Source organism: Ovis aries, chromosome 4, assembly GCF_016772045.2.
Source record: "Ovis aries strain OAR_USU_Benz2616 breed Rambouillet chromosome 4, ARS-UI_Ramb_v3.0, whole genome shotgun sequence".
Taxonomy (NCBI): domain Eukaryota; kingdom Metazoa; phylum Chordata; class Mammalia; order Artiodactyla; family Bovidae; genus Ovis; species Ovis aries.
In genome coordinates this window covers 92,603,162-92,619,671 of record NC_056057.1, presented here as the reverse complement: position 1 = coordinate 92,619,671, position 16,510 = coordinate 92,603,162, and the positions used below count along the sequence as shown (strand labels likewise).

At 40.1% G+C, this 16,510-nt stretch overlaps 1 protein-coding gene across 4 annotated transcripts in view; it reads left to right on the top strand.

The window, feature by feature from the left end:
* The window catches only part of GRM8 (glutamate metabotropic receptor 8), an 893,584-nt gene that overhangs the window by 606,438 nt on the left and 270,636 nt on the right, over positions 1-16,510 (top strand). The gene's annotated exons all lie outside the window — the stretch shown is intronic.

Sequence of the window (16,510 nt, the reverse complement as noted above, 5' to 3'; positions counted from 1 at the left end):
ATTAAATTCCAATGACTCACTTAAAATGTTTCCTAATCTAATTCAATTCTGTCACATAGGTCATTATTAATAGACACCTACTATGTGTCTAGCTATGCAAGAGAATGCAAATGTCTGGTCTGAAGTTAGCCTTCCATAAGTGGATACTGTCATTATTGAATTCCTTTTGCTAGTCTCTGAGTTCCATAAGGTCAGGGGCTACACCTTTAATGCTATGAAACACTAATCCTAGAGCACGCTGTGCTGTGCTGTGCTTAGTCACTCAGTCGTGTCCAACTCTTTGTGACCCCATGGACTGTAGCCCACCAGGCTCCTCTGTCCATGGAGATTCTCCAGGCAAGAATACTGGAGTGGGTTGCCATGCCCTCTTCCAGGGAATCTTTCCAGCCCAGGGATCAAACCCAGGTTTCCCACATTGCAGGTGGATTCTTTACCAGCCAAACTATCAGGGATACCCCAGACTAGAGCACAGAAGATGCTAAATAAATGGTTGATGAAGGAAAGAAAGACCACTAAGATGTTATATTCACTGGAACTCCACTTCTCCTGATATACGCAGCTGATGCTGGTCACAGTTGGGGTCTAATGCAAAGCCCACGTGCCACTAGAATACTCATCTTGTTTCCATTTTGCTTATAATTCTGACTTCTCTTCTAAATTCTAAAAGTGAACATAAGGACTTTAACTTTTATTTATTTATTTTTAGTGTCTAATGTATAATAATCACCATAGCCTACCAATAGGAGTGACAGTTGAAAGTTAATCCACCTTTACTGCTCTGGTGAGACAGTCTCAGTTCTTGTCTGTAATGTAATGATAGTAATGTTTCGGGAAGATTTCTAGAGTAATTGCATAGAAATGGAGTGTTATGAAGAAAGACTGCTGGTGGTAGGACTGCAAGGTGGTGATGAGATAACAAGGACTAAGGTGTTAATGAGTGCTTTATCCAGTTTTTCAGTTAATATGGCAGATACTGGGTATGGATGAAGCATAGTGAATAACAAGTCTTTGGAAATAAGGATGTGAAGAAAATGCACTTAATAACATTTTATAATCAGACAGAGTGGTTTATACCCTCTCTGTCAGTTAGTATTCATGTTCACTGTTTTCTTTAGTGTGGAGTTTGAAAAAGACAAAAGATTTTGTATCCTGAGAGAATGTTGACCTACTGTGATGATCAGTTTTATGTGTTAACTTTACTGGGTCACACAAGGAGGCCTGATATTTAACCAAACATTATTCTTGGTGTTTCTATCAGAGTATTTTCAGACTTACCTTTAAACTTATAGATTGGGTAAAGCAGATTGCCTTCCCTAGAGTGGATGAGCCATATCTAATCAGTTGAAGACCTCACCTTCCCATGAGTAAGAGAAGATTTCTCCTGCCTGACGGCCTGTGAACTGGGACTTTGGCTTTTACTTGCCTTCAGGTATGAGCTGAAATATTGTCTCTTCCTGTGGCGCAGAGGTTAAAGCATCTGCCTGCAATGCGGGAGACCTGGGTTCGATCCCTGGGTCGGGAAGATCCCTTGGAGAAGGAAATGGCAACCCACTCCAGTATTCTTGCCTGGAGAATCCCATGGCCAGAGGAGCTTGGTGGGCTACAGTCCATGGGTTGCAAAGAGTCAGACATGATTGAGCGACTTCACTTGCTGTGTCTTAAGCCTGACAGTCTTTGAACTGGAACCACACCAGTGGCTGTCCTGGGTCTCCAGCTTGCTGACTTGGGACTTGTTGACCTCCATAATTTTTGGCTCATAATTGCATGAGCCAATTCAATTCCTTATAAATCTCTTTCAATATATATTATATATTGAAATATATGTATATTGAAATTTATAGGTTGAAATACATATATATAGAAATATATATATGTGTGTATATATAGGCTCTATTTTCATCCACCACCACAATGATGTTGATGATCAAATGTGTATATGGGATGGGCAAATCTACATACCAACAAGGAGACTGGCATCGTAAGGAACATCACATCTAGGGATGTTGTGACCGTATTTATAAAGAGAAAGTTGGCTTCTCCAGGCAGTTATTAGAGCAAGCTGAGAAGACAGGAGGTTACTGTCTCAGGTATGAAGTAAACACACAGTAAAAGGCTTGTAAATGACTACAGTGCCCAATTTAGTCTTTTGTTGAGGGTAAGTAGGCAGGAGAGGTCTAGATCTTACTGGGTCTGAGGAAGTGTTCATGAATTTCAGGGAAAATATAGAGGCCATGGTAGTGAGGTTAATAGATGGGTCTTTGATAATAGCCAATATAAGACATAGGTGCTTGAACGTGCTGTGCTCAGAGAGTGTTTTCCTGACTCCTGTAGTAAAAAAAAAAAAAAAAAAAAATTGACCTGGTTCAGATGAGAGTCTCCAGATGGAAAGCTGTTCTTGTATAGACTATTATTTACAACCTCTCCTTGATATAGACCCTTGGATGTCCAGTTAGCATCTCAAATCAAGTTGTGAAAATAAATTCTTGATGCCTCAAACACACATTCTATCCCAAGTGTTCCCATTTCAGTGAATTGTACCACATCTATCTCTAGATTCAGCTAAAAACGGAGGTTTCACCTTTAATTCTACCTCTTCCTCCCGACTGCTGCTGCTAGTACTATCATCACCACTGCTACTGAAACAGCCCATGACTTGTCTTCCTGCTTTCTTCATCTATATGGCATCCAGAGTAAGTTCTTAAAACTAGATGTGCCTGATTGAAACTCTGATTTGGCTTTCCAATGTACTTGGACAAAAATCTGAACTTGACATCACTGGCATAGATCTGATCTATCTCCTACTGTATCTCATCCTTCCCATTTCCACCTGTTTGTTCCAGACCCAAACACTTTTCTGTTCGCTGAACCTGTCAAGCCCTTTTCAGCCTCACTACCCTTTGTACTTGCTATTCTCTCTGCTGAGAATCCTCTTTTCCTGATTTGTCACCTGTCTTTTATTCTTCAGGTCTTTATCACTTCCTGTTCTTCAACAGACAAGAGAAACCACACTATTTAGAGCCAGAGGGAATTTAACATGATAAATGAGTGCTTATACTTTTTTTGGAAAGACTTGGTAAGAGCTCCAGGTTGAACCTTCAAGAGTGACTTGAAGAACCAAAGAACACTATTCAGAGTCGGTCCATCAGCACTGCCTCATCAGGAAGTGGGGGAGTCAGGAAACCACGGTCCCAGCTGCTGGCTTCAGGGTGTACCAGTGTCGCTGTGAGCAGGGCATGAGAAATGGGCTTGCCAAAACAAACCAGGGGATACAGTCAACCTACTTACGTTTTAAAATTATGTGTATTTATTTACTTATGGCTGTGCTGGGTTTTTGTTGCTATGCACAGGTTTTCTCTAGTTGCAGAGAAAGTGAGCTACTGCCTAGTTGCAGTGTGTGGGTTTCTCATTGTGGTGAGTTCTCTTGTTGTAGAGCACAGACTCTAGGCACTTGGGCATCAGAAGTTGTGGTACAGGGGCTTAGCTGCTCAGCCGCATGTGGGATCTTCCCAGCCCAGGGACTGAACCAGTGTCCCCTGCATTTCAAGGTGGATTCTTAACCACTGAACCACCAGGGAAGCCCCAACCTACGTATAATGCTCACTGTCCTCTGACAGACTCATTTCTTAGGTTGCCTCAGAGGGGCCCAGATGTCTCTACCCTGGCATACTTTTGTTACTCTGTCTGCTTCTGTCAATTGAGTGGACTATGAAGGCATTTTATACTTCTGGTGGCATTTCCAAGACTGAGCAGATGCATTTCTCATAAAACCTGATAGTTTGAACTCAATTCAAGATCTTGTAATAATAAAACTCAAAAGCAAGATTATAGTCTAAGGTTTTCCAGTATCATTTGAAACAGGCTACTCAACAGTCCCTGGGAGAGTTTGCTAGAAATGCAGATTAAAGAAAAATTTAAAAAACTTCCTTCCTGGAAATATTGATTTCCTTGGTGGAGTGCAAGAATCCATTCCTTATCAAAACCACCAGTGCCTCTGGTACATGGTTAGATTGGAGAACCAGGAGACTAGAAGTATCTTGAGGTCCCTTCCAGATTTGGCATGAGAATTGCTAAGTACCTATTACATTTATAATCAGTGGTATTAACAAAGAGAAGAGCTATAAATGGGCCCACAGTGTGAACTGACAGGCCGCTCTGCTCCTACAGGTCTGAGTTGCATGTGGTTGCAATTCAAGACAGCCCAACCCAACACTCTGGGCCTGCAGCTGGGAGCAACTGTGACTAAACCGATTCCTAAAATAGCTGACTCATTTCATTGCTTCCTGTTTCTCATATTGCACTTTAAAATGTTTGCAAGGAAGAGCCTAGGAAACTGCCCAGTGTTTTGCAAGTGCTTGATAATTACTAGTTATATATACAGGTTTATTAAAAGAAGGAAAAGAGGGAGGCAAGAGAGGGAAAGAGGGATGGAGAGAGAGAGGAATCAAGTAGTGGGATAATGTGGGAAATATCACACAGAAGCAAATTTACTGTCCTTAGCTTAGGATGAAATTTTGACTTAAGACAATAAATGCTTAAAATCTCTGGAGAAAAAGGAGCCATTGTTCTCTCCATTGTTTTATGACTGGTCAAAAAATTAAATTTTGTTGGGCTGCTTTTTCAGCATCTGAGAGCTTACATATCTGCATTTTTTTTTTTTTTTTTGCTGAATGCAACTTAAATATAAACAGACATTTTTATTTTGTCAAATGATAGGAGAATGTCCTTGGGCAGTGTTCACTCAAATGAGCCTGGAGTTCTAGAGGCCCCATTACCAGCCTTATCAAATTACGTAATTTATTCTTCTCAACTTTTTAAACTCTAAAATGCAGATTATGATAACTTTTTAATTATAGGGTTATGAAGAGAATTAAATGAGCTAACAAGTGAGAACTTGCTATGAAATTCTTAAGAGTGAGATTTATGTAAAAGAATACATGGCATTCTTGCAGAAATAGGTTTTCTTAAAAATCAATCATTAATTGCTAGAATGTAGAGGAATGAGGTATTCAATTCTGTTACAATCTTCAGCTTTATTTTCTGTGAATTCTTGCATTCCTGATTTCCTTAAAGTCCTATATGATTTCTTTCAGACACTGCACATGAAACAGCATTTTAGGTTCATTAGTAATCGTGAAATTGTGGAATTTCAGTTTTTCTCTCTACTCTATACCAACCTCCTACATATTACACCAATGTGTAAAGTCAAGTGGGTGATTAAAAGGACCCTATAACTAAAATCCCATGGAAGGAGGAGCCTGGAAGGCTGTGGTTCATGGGGTCGCTAAGAGTCAGGCATGACTGAGCGACTTCACTTTCACTTTTCACTTTCACGCATAGGAGAAGGAAATGGCAACCCACTCCAGTGTTCTTGCCTGGAGAATCCCAGGGACAGAGAAGCCTAGTGGGCCGCCGTCTATAGGGTCGCACAGAGTTGGACACGACTGAAGTGACTTAGCAGCAACAGCATCATGAACTACCTGAATAGTGTGTGCCTTGGTTCTGATGTTTTTCTGTTTCATTGTGGACCCAACACCAGTTCAGTTAATGTCCTCTATCCCCCTGTGCAGCGATGCTTAATGACCCTGAACAGATGTCACAGTGCCTGGAAAAAAATAGCAGATTTTCAATAGACCCTGATCTTATGTGTCTGAGAAATACTTTTCATCACTCTCCTTTGAGCCAGTATTTATCATTGTCCCCCAAAATATGCATTGCAGCTAGAAAGACACAACCAGCTCAGGCAAGCAAGCCCCCACTGAGCTTAGGGCACTTCTGGGGCACTCTGACTCTTTATCTGGAGCCTAAAAGTGATTGTTTGATACACATGGAAGGGAGAACCTCGTTAGACACTGAAAATGCCACCCTGGAGTCTGAAAAAATCTTCCAGCTGCTTCAGGGGTGAAAAAACACAAAGATGCAGAAACATAAAAGTAAAATTCAAAATATTAAAGACAAATGAAAGGAAATAGAAAAGGAAGAAGGTGATAATGTATGAATTGGTTTTCTATTTAAAAATCTTAACAAAGTTACAGGGGGTGTGTTTTGTCCATTGAAATCCAGAGTCCTTGGGCATCTAATGAAAATATCATGAATTTTCCAAGTGCTTTCCATTTTAAATTTTTGAAAGCAAGGGGATTTACATTTGACATCAATCCAGCGGATACAAAACAACATAACAGAGCCCTTATAAGTTTATTTTTATTGAATTAAATCCTCATAAAAGCAAAAGTTAAAATTGAGGGACAGTATGGAAAATGGTTTTGCCCTGAGTTTTGATAGCATTGTTGAATTTTAAAATCTACCGTCACTTGGGTCACTCTACCATTAGTCTTTCCTTCTGAAGTCCTTTGATGACAATCGTGTTTTACAGATGAACCCATTAATTCACTGGAACTTAAGTGATTAGCTCTACTTGGCAGTCAGGTGCACGGTTAAGATTAGATAAAAGTCCCTCAGGTTTAGGTGATTGCTAAACCTTGAGGAGAGTTACCAGACATTCAGAAATCATCTGCTGGCTTCTTTTACCACATTCAAGAGAAAGTTTATTTCCTTTAGAGAAAAAGTCCCTCTGAAAATTTTCAGGATCAAGTTGCTGGAAATATTTGCTTTTCTTCTCAGAAGCTATGATTACAATTTAGGAAGAATTCCTCAAAATAAATATAAACATATTCCAGTATGTGCAATATATGTGTAATTAATAAGTTGGTAAATATTTATTTGACATGCTAAAATTCCTGGTACCATGGTAGGCTCCGCTGGGGGTCACAAAGATATATTGTTCAGTCACTCAGTCATGTCCAACTCTTTGTGACCCCATGGACTGCAGCAGGCCAGGCTTCCCTGTCCTTCACCATCTCCTGGAGTTTGCTCAAACTCATGTCTGTTGAGTCAGTAATGCCATCCAACCATCTCATCCTCTGTCATCCCCTTCCGCTTTCAAATCTTTCCCAGCAAGAGGGTCTTTTCCAATGAGTCAGCTCTTTGCATCAGGTGGGCAAAGTATTGGAGCTTCAGCTTCAGCATCAGTCCTTCCAATATGGATTCAAGAAATCAGGACATCTTGGTGTGGATTGACTGCTTTGATCTCCTTGCTGTCCAAAGGACTCTATATATACAAAGATGTGTAGCTCATGGAATCTGCCCACACTGATCAGTTAATTCATTCCTTCATTATTTAATCCATTAGTTTATGGTAGCCAATACCTAATAAATTAATTAAAAAAAAAGAGCTGATCAGGTAAGGTTGAATGTTGTAGGAAGCATCAGTTGGATAAAGTGTTATTGGGCAGATAAGTCTGAATCATTCCAGGTATAGAAAAACAATATATGACACTTTTCCTTCCCAAACAGATCCCAGAGATAGAAAAGCATTACTATGTATATATTTATGTTTATTGAGTAACATATACCCTGATATGCCTGGAGTACTTGGCGACATGGATGCAACTGAAAAATAATATTAATATAATGTAAATATTGATAAAATACTATAAAAGATAAGCACCCCTTTTGTTAATTTTTATGCAGATTTATGTTCTTTTGTTTAGTTTTCCTTCAATGGAAGAAAATATTAAAAAAATTTATTATATTTCCATCTTCATAACATACTCCTCTAAATAAAATTATGACGAAGAGCAAGCCATTACATATACTTTAAAAATTTTCTCTTCCATTTACTGTAGGAAAAAAAGAAACTCTATAGATTAATTGTGAGGATTTCGCCAGAGTATTACTTAATTAAAGATGACCAGAGAAGCTCCAGCCTTGGAGATTCCCTTAATTGGACAGCCTGGATACTTAGCATGTTTCATAAGTAGTGTCACAACCCACTCCATTAGTATCCTCCTCTGGAACTTAGCTCCCACAGTAGTAGTGCACCAAGAAACAACTTGCTTCTCCAGATAACAAACATGTACTGCTTTTGCTTGCATTATTTTTCACCTTTTTGAGCAGATATTTTATTACTAAAATAAAAGAACTGTTTTATGTGGAAATTGCTCTAAGGTGCAGACTGTGGTGAACTTGAGGATCCAGCCATGGCAGCCTCGGGTGTAATTTCCACGTGAAGATTGAAGAGTGTTTTTGAAACTACGTGAGCAGCAGTTACACACCACTTCTGTTATTTGCATCATACAGTGTTTTTAATGCCTCTTTGTTCTTCTCTTGTTGAAGCTTCACATTAGTAACTGCTGATGGATGCTCAAAGGAAATGGGGATTACGGGAGATAAAGACGGCATACTAATTCCTTTAAATTTAAGGATGGGGAAAATGCAGAAAGTTGTGAGGAAATGTTATAAACATTTCAAAAGATAAAAGAAATGATCTGCAGAGGGCTGGTGTGCTGATGTGTTATCCACACAATAAAAGCTCTTTCCTACACCGTTTGTTCCTAAGTGGAAACTCGCTCAGTTCTGAAGACCTTTACTGACAGCTGTATCAGCCCGCAGCTTCCCCTCCTTCCTCCAGCCCCATCTCTCCCTGCGCTTCTCTGCCTTCCTGCTCCCAAAGCCGTCCCTCCATCATCAGCCCTCTTTAACCTCAGACAACAGACATGTTCAAGTTTCTTCTCTCCTAAAAGAACAGTAAAAAAATAAATAAGTTAGAACACCTCCATTTGTGTTAAACAACACAAGTGGGAGGGATTTTTTCTTTGCTGAATTGCTATAATCACCCTCTATTCTTTTTGCTTCAGTATGTCCCCCTACCCATCTCCAGTTGCATGGCTGCAGCCAGAGAAATTGTTCTTAAATGTACATCTGATCATTCAATTGATGATGCAAAATCCTTTAGTGCCTCCCCATAGCCTAGGATAGAATCCAGAATTCCTAGCGAGCCAGAAACCTTAATCATATGGCCCTATTAAACCCTCCATTTCCATCTCCTGACACTTACCAGTTAAGACCTTTGCTGGAATACTTGTGGGACCATAAGTGAGCTATTTCCTCACAGCTTTAAGCATTCTTAAGGGCTTCCTGTATAGTTCAGTTGGTAAAGAACCTGCCTGCAATGTTGGTTTGATTCCTGGGTCGGAAAGATCCCCTGAAGAAGGAAATGGCAACCCACTCCCGTATTCTGGCTTGGAAAATCCCATGAACAGAGGAGCCTGGCAGGCTACAGTCCACAGGTCACAAGAGTCGGACATGACTTGGTGCTAGCTGTTTCTTAAGCCTTCTAATGTGTGATTCATCTGCCTGAAATTCTCTTCCTTTAAAAATTCAGTTTGTAGGCCACCTTCTCCAGGAAGTCTCCCAGCCGTTTACAGTCTAAGCTGGGCAACTGCTCCCTATCATGTAGCACTTTGGTCTCATAGCTCTTATACTACGTCCTACTCATCTGCTCGCCATGCTATGATCTTGGGGACAGGGGCTATATCTTCTAACGCTTTACTTCTAGTGCATGATAAGAGTTCTCGGCACAAAGTAGGTACATACGTGCGTGCTCACACTCTTTGTGACCCTGTAGGATTTTCCAGACAAGAATACTGAAGTGAGTTGCCATTTCCTTCTCCAGGGGATCTTCTCAACCCAGGAACTGAGCCCACATCTCCTGTGTTTTCTGCATTGCAGGCGGATTCTTTGTCATTGAGCCACCAGGGAAGCTCCATATCGTTAGTTACTCTGTCGTGCCTGACCCTTGGCAAACCCATGGACTGTAGCTCGCCAGGCTCCTCTGTCCATGGTATTCTCCAGGCAAGAATACTGGAGTGGATAGTCAATCCCTTCTTCAGGGGATCTTCCCAACCCGGGAATTGAACTTGGGTCTCCCACATTGCAGGCAGATTCTTTACCATCTGAGCCACCAAAAGAGCCCCACAATGTAGATATTTTCCCAATAATAGCAGGTATCAGTCTGGCTATCATTTTTCTTATTTTATTTATAATAAAACAAGATTTTCTTTAGAACTATTTTCATATATTACTAAATGTACTGGGATGGATAAGGATGTGTCTTATCTGCCTAGGATTTTTTTTTTTTAGATTTATTTATTTAGTTTTAGCTGTGCTGGGACTTCATTTCTACCTGCAGACTTTCTCTAGCTGCAGAGAGCGTGAAACTGGCAGGGGGCGCGGGGGAGGCTACTCTTTGTTGCCCTTCATGGGCGTCTCTTTGCAGTGGTTTCTCTTGTGGAGATAGCAGCTCTAGGCAAGTGAGCTTTAGTAGTTGTGGCTGGCAGGCTTAGTTGCCATGCACCATGTGGGATCTTCTCAGAGCAGGTATCAAACCTGTGTCCCCTTCGTTAGTAGGATGATTCTTAACCCCTGGACCACCGGGAAGCCTGAATTTGTTATTCTTGAATACAGACTCCTCAATCCCTCTCCTCCCTAGCCTACAGTATAAATTCCTGGAAAATTTACCCAATCCAATCTGGACAGTCCTAGTAGGAATAGAGTTCCTTAAAAATCACGACTGTTTCTGGGTGGGAAGAGGGGGTCACTGCCCTGCAGACACCAGACTAACCAGCACCATGGGTGCAGCTGTCCGGCTGCACCTGTGATGTTGGAGGGTCTATTTCTACACTCAGTGCTCAGAATGGTGAGCAGTACGATTGGTTTGTACCCAGACATTGAAAAACAAACAAACGAACATCATGACTTTTTCATAGAAGATCCATGAAGCAAGACCAGGGGTGCAGACAAAAGCTAGAGTTCAGTCTCAGAATCACACAAATTCTGTTTCTCATTTTTAAGCTTAGACCACTAGATATGTGACATTGTCATTGCAAGAGACAATTGCTGGCCAGATGAAATGCCTTTGGCTTTGGAGCTAGACAGAAATTACTAGACTTCTAGTCCAGGCAAGGAATCTAAAGTGGCAAACATATCTCAAGGGTCCAACTGACCCTGATTATTGTAATTTAATAGCAAATGTATGGCAGCATCATTGAATCTAATTAAGTTTGCCTAAGCAGAACCTGGATGAGACATAGAGATCTGAAAATAAGACAGTATATTTCAACACTCAAGAGCTTTCTTGATCACTTTAAGGCATGCTAAGAATTTTCCATAGATATGACAGTTATGAGGCAATTAATGGAATACTTTGCAAATCAGTTGCAAAAAAAGGAGGAAAAAATGAGAAAGAAACAGCTAAAGTAAAAAATGAAAGTGCTATAAATATAGATAATAGCTTCCATTAAAAGTGTCTTCCAACATTGGAAAGTTTAATCACAGTTACACTCAAATCATTGGTTACACTCTATTTCACAGCTATCCAGCTTGGGGAAATCTATGCACCATTAAACACGATAAGCTCAATGTTTTTTATAATATCTGGTCAATGGTGGAAAATTTTGTTAGCTAATTTCATTAACAAATTTCAGTTTCATTTAATTTTAACAATAACAATTAAAAAGCAAGTTCTATTTTTTTAATCTGTAGGCAACTTTAAAAATAAGATTAGACTGGCTTATGCAGAAGTAGATCCTGGAATATACTAGAACTGAATTTCTGGAAAAAAAAAATTGGTATCACAAATGAGTAGGGATATAAACGCATTTTTCCTATTTGGAAAAGACTCGTTTAACGTTTACCTCAAATAATAAACCTTTATTGATTATGCAAAGCCTTTGTGTAGATCACAACAAACTGTGGAAAATTCTGAAAGAGGTGGGAATACCAGACCACTTGACCTGCCTCTTGAGAAATCTGTATGCAGTTCAGGAAGCAACAGTTAGAACTGGACATGGAACAACAGACTGGTTCCAAATAGGAAAAGGAGTATATCAAGGTTGTATATTGTCACCGTACTTATTTAACTTATATGCAGAGCACATCATGAGAAACACTGGGCTAGATGAAGCACATGCTGGAATCTAGATTGCTGGGAGAAATATCAATAATAACCTCAGATACGCAGATGACTCCACCCTGCAAAGAGTCGCAAAGAGGTCGCAAAGAGTCGGACATGACTGAGCGACTGAACTGAACTGATAAACCAGTATAATATCTGTGAGATCAGATCATGATCTTATGTGTAGTTCAGTTCAGGTCAGTTCAGTCGCTCAGTCGTGTCCAACTCTTTGTGACCCCATGAATTGCAGCACGCCAGGCCTCCCTGTCCATCACCAACTCCCGGAGTTCACTCAAACTCACGTCCATCAAGTCAATGATGCCATCCAGGCATCTCATCCTCGGTTGTCCCCTTCTCCTCCTGCCCCCAATCCCTCCCAGCATCAAAGTCTTTTCCAGTGAGTCAACTCTTCACATGAGGTGGCCAAAGTACTGTAGCTTCAGCTTTAGCATCATTCCTTCCAAAGAACACCCAGGACTGATCTCCTTCAGAATGGACTGGTTGGATCTCCTTGCAGTCTAAGGAACTCTCAAGGGTCTTCTCCAACACCACAGTTCAAAAGCATCAATTCTTTGGTGCTCAGCCTTCTTCACAGTCTAATTGTCATATCCATACATGACCACTGGAAAAACCATAGCCTTGACTAGATGGACCTTTGTTGACAAAGTAATGTCTCTGCTTTTCAATATGCTATCTAGGTTGGTCATAACTTTTCTCCCAAGGAGTAAGTGTCTTAATTTCACAGCTGCAGTCACCATCAGTGATTTTGGAGCCCCCCAAAGTAAAGTCTGACACTGTTTCTACTGTTTCCCCATCTATTTCCATGAAGTGATGAGACCAGATGCCATGATCTTAGTTTTCTGAATGTTGAGCTTTAAGCCAACTTTTTCGCTCTCCTCTTTCACTTTCAGCAAGAGGCTTTTTAGTTGCTCTTCATATTCTGCCATAAGGGTGGTGTCATCTGCATATCTGGGGTTATTGATATTTCTCCCAGCAATCTTGATTCCAGCTTGTGCTTCTTCCAGCCCAGTGTTTCTCATGATGTACTCTGCATATAAGTTAAAGCCAACCGTACAGCAATTATGTTAAAATGTAGACAGTACATATCTCAGATGATAAAGAATATTCCTGAAATATAGGAGACCCAGGTTGCATCCCTGGTTTGGGAAGATCCCCTTGGAGAAGGGACTATCTATGCACTCCAGTATTCTTGCCTGGAGAAGTCCATGGACAGAGGTGCCTGGCCAGCTACAGTCCATGGGGTCGCAAAGATTCAGACACAACTGAGCAACTAACAACCTACAGAAGGGGAGAAATTTTTCTAAACTGAAAGAAACTGAGGGGGAAAAAATCACATAGGTAAATAAAAGTAGATTTAACTAAATACGAAGTTTAGACACTATGAACAAAGTTAAGAAAAAATAGCTGAGAGAAATATTTGCTTCAACTATAAAAGAAAACATTACTATATTGAATATTGTAATGGTTATACACATTCCAACAACCTCCCTCAAAATCCTAAAATATCAATCAACAAAGAAGATATTCAAACAATTCATAAAAGTTACTACACTTGACTATAAAAATGATTAAGATTTAGAAGTGATTGATTAAACATAATTTGAGACATTATTTTTCACCTAATGACTTAGAAAATAGATTTAGGAAAAATATTTTGGGTTGATGATAGGGCAAAAAAACGAAAGTACTCTTGTATATAGTTGGCAAAAGATTAAATAGGTTATAAGGTAAAGAAAATTTTCTGGAAAATAACTTCCCAGTTATGCTCTTTTTACCCTTTGATTCAGAAATACTTCTTCCAAGAATTTTACTCTAACAAGTAATCTGAAATGAAAAGTATTTGTGCATGAAGATTTTTATTAAAGCTTTTAATGTAATAAAAATTATGCAAATGAAATAATATGAAGTAAAATGGAATGGCATATAATATAGGCATTAATATTACAATAGTTTAATTAGATATGGCACCTTTAGGGTAGGTGTCATATCTAATTACTTTAGTAAAGTTTGAGGCAATTATTAACTTATTTGCTTCTCCAGCCAACTCTTCTAGGTTGAGGGTTTGGGTAGTGGAGCAAGGAAAGAGGAATACCCTTCTTTGTGATAATTTAATGAGGGTGTTAAATAAACCAATCATTAGACTGTGAGAAGAATCCACCCATGAAGTATGACCTACGAATTTTCTGATCTTGCATCTGTTTGACAAGATTGCTCTTTGGAAAGTGACTATTTTACTTCTGCAGGATTTGACATTTTTAGGAATATACTCCTGAAAGAATAATGCAGTTAAAGTAGCCTTAACTAAATTAGAAGTTAGTAAGGAACTCTTCCATGGTAGGGAAGAGAAAAATTGCAGCTTTGTTGTTGTTAGGACAATGTAAAATTCTATATTCTGCAGTTAGGAGAAGCAATGAGTGTAGTCTTTGAGATTCTGAAATATTCTCAGTTTATTGCTCAGGGCCACAGTATTTTTTCATTATGTGCTGCTCAAAGAGTTCACTTTTTCTCAGGATGGCATATTGAACACACCTTCCAAGTGGGGAGTGGTGCTTTGTTCTGAAGACAGACAGCTCCCTTCTCAACATCTTTAACACATGTCATCAAGTGTTGACAGCAAGGACATAGAGAGTGGCCTTAGCAGTCACTATCCTGGGTGGTTGACAACCAGAGGTCTTTGGGACTCGACAGGGAGGCATTTCATCACCATTCTCTTTACCTCTTCTACAACAAGTCTGTCTATCTACCATTATTACAGAGTTTGACACAAACACAGCAGAGCTTCAAAGATTGTAGTGTGAAAATTAAAATGCTGGTTCTCAGGGATGTCTTCGGACTTTAGAAATACAGATGTTCTTTGTTAACCCTCTCACTCCTCTGCCAAGGTCTTTCTCCCAGGGAAAGTCTGACTCCATCTTGTGAATAGGCAACATGGTCTTTTCCGTCCCCACCTCTCGCTTCAGCTCTCCTCTCCTCCCAGCCTGTTTCTCCCACCCTCGCATTACCAGGGCCCTTGTCTTCTCCATCTCACTGCACAATTGCCATGGAGAAGAAGTTTCTCACACTCCTTTGCACTCAGATCCAAATGTTAGTTCATTTACAGTGAGATTTTCATCACACTTGGTTCTATTTACATTTACCCCAATGGTCTGAGTAGTCCACAGGATTAAATTCTGACTGAGTTGAGTTCCTTGGGCTTTCTGGGAAGTTCTGTGGGGGTTGGGGCTCTTCCTATTCAGCTAATGCTAGTCATGAACAAGGGCACATGATAAAATTGGTTGGTTCCACGCTTACTCTCCTGCGCCCAAGCTCCCCTTCTCCCTTTCTGTGCCCCATTCTCATCCCTCCAGGCAGAGGCTTAATCTCAGTGGGACCATGTGAGGTCTCATTTCTCCAATACTGTCCATAACTGAAGTTTCGGTTCTTCTGGCCAGACCTACTAACAGTAGTAATAAACTCAGGAGCAACTCCAACATGGAAATTCGCCCTGGCTTTGACTGCTTTATTTATACAATTAGAATTTATCTTTGAGGTTTTCCCTTGTGGCTTAGACCATAAAGAAAGCTCCTGCAATAAGAGAGACTTGGGTTCAGATCCTGAGTCAGGAAGATCCCCTGGAGAAGGGAATGGCTACCCACTCCAGTATTCTTGCCTAAATAATTCCATGGACAGAGGAGCCTGGCTGGCTACAGTCCACGGGGTCACAAAGAGTCAGACATAACTGAGTGATTAACACTTTTCTGCCCAGCTTCTTTATAATAACCTACTTTATAGAGGACCTTCCACTTCACAGTTCCCTATCTATGTCATTTTAAGCAGAGGAAAACAGACTCCCCCTAATGTTTTTCAATCAATCTAGCAATGCCTGTAGATACATATATCCTCTCAGAGTTCTGTCACATAGCAAGAGATTTACCCCTGATAATTCAGAGACTTCTGCTCATCTATTTGGTACACATGTAAGTTGTATGTATATATACAAACACAAAGAAAGAAGTACTGTATTATGATCATAAGTGAAAATACAACCTACAGTAGTTAGTGGGATAACATTTGCAGACGTCAATATACTTATGGCCAGCCCCTCCCTTTTTGTAAATATCCTTTCCAGCCACACACCCCCATTACACCCTCCACACACTCAACTGTAACTCTCTATTTCAATACCTTGTGAGTGATTTTTTTTTGAGGCCAGAACCATGACTTATCATTCTGTTGGGAAATTGCGGCTATTTAGTTTTAATTATTCTGCTCATAAGTAAACTTTCTGGTTTTAGCCATATAAAATAGACCCCATGCTAAGTATATTAAATGTGTTTTCTTGCTCCATTATCATGATAAATCATTACTGTAGCTGGCATAGTTCCTATTTTACAGATAAGAATAACAAAGCCAAGGGTGATTGTTACCTGTCTCGGTCACTATTTTGCAACAGGGCACAGGGAGAATTCTGTAGAACCACATGGTCAAGGACCAGGCTTTATTGGAGAATCTTACAAGCTGATGTCAGTGGGAGGAACACATTGCTGAAGACTCAGCATCCCAGAGAGGTGGCTAAGGACCAGCTTCCTGCTGGATATGCAGTGGGCTAATGTTCTAGTGGAAGAACATTGCTCTTTTCTAATGGGGTCATGAGATGAGTCTCTTGTCAAGACAGTGAAATAGACTTTTTGGATGACAAGCAATCTGCATTTAGTTGTC